Below are 3593 nucleotides of genomic sequence, written 5' to 3'. Positions count from 1 at the left end.
CATTTTTTAAAGGTCATAACTTCCCACCTATAATTCCAGCACTAGGAAAGCAGAAGCAAAAAGATCCAGTTTAATGCCAGCCTAATCTACATATAGCCTGTCTCAAAATATAGCCATTCTCAGAATAAGAGAACGAATGAATAAAAAGAAGGAATGAGCCAGGCAATGGTGATGCACGCCTTTAATCCTAGCATTTAGGAGGTAGAGACAAGTGGATCTCAGTGAGTTCAAGGCCAGTTTGGTCTACAAAGAGTTAGAGAACAACCAGAACTATTACACAGAGAAACCCTGTAACCCTGTCTCGAAAAAAGACAAGACGGAATGAAGGTGATTAATACAAGAATTGGAAAGTCAGGCGGTGGGTGGCAGCACACACCTTTAATCCCAGCACTTGGGAGGCAGAGGCAGAATCTCTGAGAGTCCAAGGTCAGCCTGGTCTATAGGAGCTAGTTCCAGGGCAAATAGGGCTGTTGCACAGAAAAACCCTGCATAAATAAATGAATGAATGAATGAAAAGGAATTGGGACAGGGAGAGCACAGTGAACACAAAAATCAGTCTGTGCTACAGTGAAAGCCTATCTCAAAAACAATAAAAGTTGGCATGATGGCACAAGTGGGAACTTCACATCTGATATCACTTGGTTAGACAGTCCAAAGCCAAGGACACTACAGATACTATGAAAAATGTCCTAGCCAGGCAGTGATGGCGCATGCCTTTAATCCCAGCACTCAGGAGACAGGCAAGCGGATCTCTTTGAATTCGAGACCAGCCTGGTCTACAAGAGCTAGTTCCAGGACAGGCACCAAAGCTACAGAGAAACCCTGGCTCGAAAAAAACAAACAAAAAAAAAAAAAAGAAAGAAAGAAAGAAAGAAAAGGGGGCTGGCGAGATGGCTCAGAGGTTAAGAGCACTGACTGCTCTTCCAGAGGTCCTGAGTTCAATTCCCAGCAACCACATGGTGGCTCACAACCATCTGTAATAAGATCTGGTGCCCTCTTCTGGCTAGCAAGCATACAGACAAAACACTGTATACAAATAAATAAAATCTTTAAAAAAAAAGAAAAAGAAAGAAAGAAAAGAAAAGAAAAATGTCCTTCAAAGCTTCATGTACAGTATATAACAAATGCAAACCTCACATTCAGACTGGGGTTCCACTCCATACAGCTCACTGCGTGTATATAAATATTCTGGAAACAAAGCACCTCTGCTCCACAGCATGCTGGAAACTCAGCCTGTAATTTCTTACCAGCCTTTCCTTGTATCCTCATCACATAGAGGAGACACCCCTTTCACTGTTGATATGGTCTATGAAATTCTTCTTACATTTATTTTGCTTTCTTACAGATATGAGTGTTTTGCCTGCACGTATTATCTACACACCACACTTATGCAATGCCAGTAGAAGTCAGAAAAGGGCTTCAGAGCTCCTGGAACTGGACTTATCAACCATCAGTTGTCATGTGGGTGCTGGGAATTGAACTCAAGTCCTCTGGGTAAACAGCCAGTGCCTTTAACTGATAAGCCATCTCTCTAGCCCTGGAGAAAAAGATTTTAATAATCAATGTTGAACAAATGTTTTATCTAGTCTTATTATGAGCTATGTAGAATGGTCCAAGTCAGCCTGTACAATACTGTGGAATAAAATATTTGTTTAACTAAGATGTGTTACATTTGTTGGTGTTGTAGAATAATTGTTAGCTATGTAAAGGTGTGTTGCTTTCATTTATGATGCATTTGTTTAACTAGGTAAAGATGTGGAAGTGCTAGTTGCTCATGGCACAGGCGCCCCAGATAACAAGGGCCCAGGCGAGGCAGCCCCAAGCCCTGAAGTATGGTAGTGTGGAGTCCTGAGGTGGAGGTGTGTCTCTTCCACGCCATGCTGGGCCACAAGCCTGTCGGGGTGAAACGGCACTTCCACATGATTTGTATTTGAGACAAGTTCAGGCAGAATATTGGGCGCCAGGTCATCTGGGACCATCTGAGCACTATGTTATGACATGCAGGCACTGCACGAGTCTGGGATTCTTCCATTCCCAAATCCAGAAAGGAACTTTGTCCTTCCCGATGAGATCATTCAGGAGGTCCAAGTGATCATTGAAGAGGAAATGGAGGAGATGAAGGAGAATGTGGACACCCCCCAACCATGGGGCTGATGTTTTTTCATCTTCAGGGAGCTTGGGGAAAGCATTAGAAAAATCCAGCAAAGACAAGGAGAGTAATTCCTCAGATTTGGGGTGCAAAAAAGGGGGAGACAAGCGAAAACACAGCCGGGTCACTGACAAGATCCTCACTGCCAACAGCAATCCTTTCAACCCTAGGATGGCCACAAAGATGCTCCAACGCTGCAGGCCCTCACTGCCTGTTCTCGGGTCCCTGGGTGAATGTGACCATCCAGCAGACATGCTAGTAGGGCCTTCTACTGTGTCATCAGACCAGCAGAGCTCCTGATTAGTCCAACATCCACTCTGCTTGGATGGTAAAGCCTCTGAGCCAGCCTCTCGCTTTCTCCTGGTTGGTTTCCCCTATGCCCACAGTGTGTGAAGAGGAGCAGGTGCATGGGACCAGAAGACAGCAAGTCAGCAAGCAATAAGAGGCCATCCTCACTGTCCTTTGACGGAGGGAGCCACTCATCTTCCCTGGATGCCACTCTTTGCACTGGCTTGTCTATGAGGCTCTAGTGTGCACCAGCATCAGGAAAAGATGTCTTTGGAGTTCATGCAGCACACACTGTGCACCAAAGGCCTCTCCCATCTGGGAAACAGAACTGGATATTTTGCCTCATTCACTTGTACTGTAACAATGTATAATTTGGTTAGTATGTCACTATTTTTTTTTGTTTTGTTTTTTGTTGTTTTTTTCCAAGACAGGGTTTCTCTTTGGAGCCTGTCCTGGAACTAGCTCTTGTAGACCAGGCTGGCCTCGAACTCACAGAGATCCACCTGCCTCTGCCTCCCAAGTGCTAGGATTAAAGGCGTGTGCCACCACCACCTGGCTCACTATTTAAGAAGCCTATTTTACTAATGTTTCGTATGAAGAAAAATACTGCAGAAGTTAAACTTGTGATGTGTTTTTTCTGAGACGTTTTGTGTTAAGGTAACTACTGAAATACCTCTGGCTCTGTTTTTATATGCCATATATAGAGAATTTTTAGCAATTTTTTTATGATTTGTAACTTGGAAAAGACCAATTAAGGAGATGGAACAAAGGCATAGCCATCAGACTGAAGAATCACTGGGGGGTGGGGGAAGATGTGTTACTGTTTTGCCTTACCTACCTAAGGCACCTGATTGGTCTAATAAAGAGCTGAATGGCAGAGAAAGAATAGGCAAGGCTGGCAGACAGAGAGAAAAGGAGAGCCAGCCAGTCAGCCAGGACCTCATCAGCCAGCCAGGGAAAGCCAGGGGTCAGACAGACAGACATGGAGGAAGTAGGACACACAGAAGGAAAGAAAGGTAAAAGCTCCAAGGCAAAACATAAGTGAAGAGAAACAGGTTAAATTAAGTTATAGGAGCTAGTGGGATAAGATAAGGCCAAGCATTCATAACTAATAAGTCTCTGTATCATGACTTGGGGGATGGCAGTCCGAGAAAGC

At 44.3% G+C, this 3593-nt stretch overlaps 1 pseudogene; it reads left to right on the top strand.

Moving 5' to 3' along the window:
- Nucleotides 1-321: 321 nt before the first annotated feature.
- Nucleotides 322-2449, top strand: LOC121435999 (annotated as a pseudogene).
- Nucleotides 2450-3593: the final 1144 nt, after the last annotated feature.

The sequence above is a fragment of the Microtus oregoni genome, unplaced genomic scaffold (genome assembly GCF_018167655.1).
Source record: "Microtus oregoni isolate MIOR12 unplaced genomic scaffold, Mior012 000002F_ref0000024, whole genome shotgun sequence".
Taxonomy (NCBI): Eukaryota; Metazoa; Chordata; class Mammalia; order Rodentia; family Cricetidae; genus Microtus; species Microtus oregoni.
The sequence above is the reverse complement of the archived record's forward strand: the minus strand, read 5'-3'. Positions and strand labels throughout refer to the sequence as shown.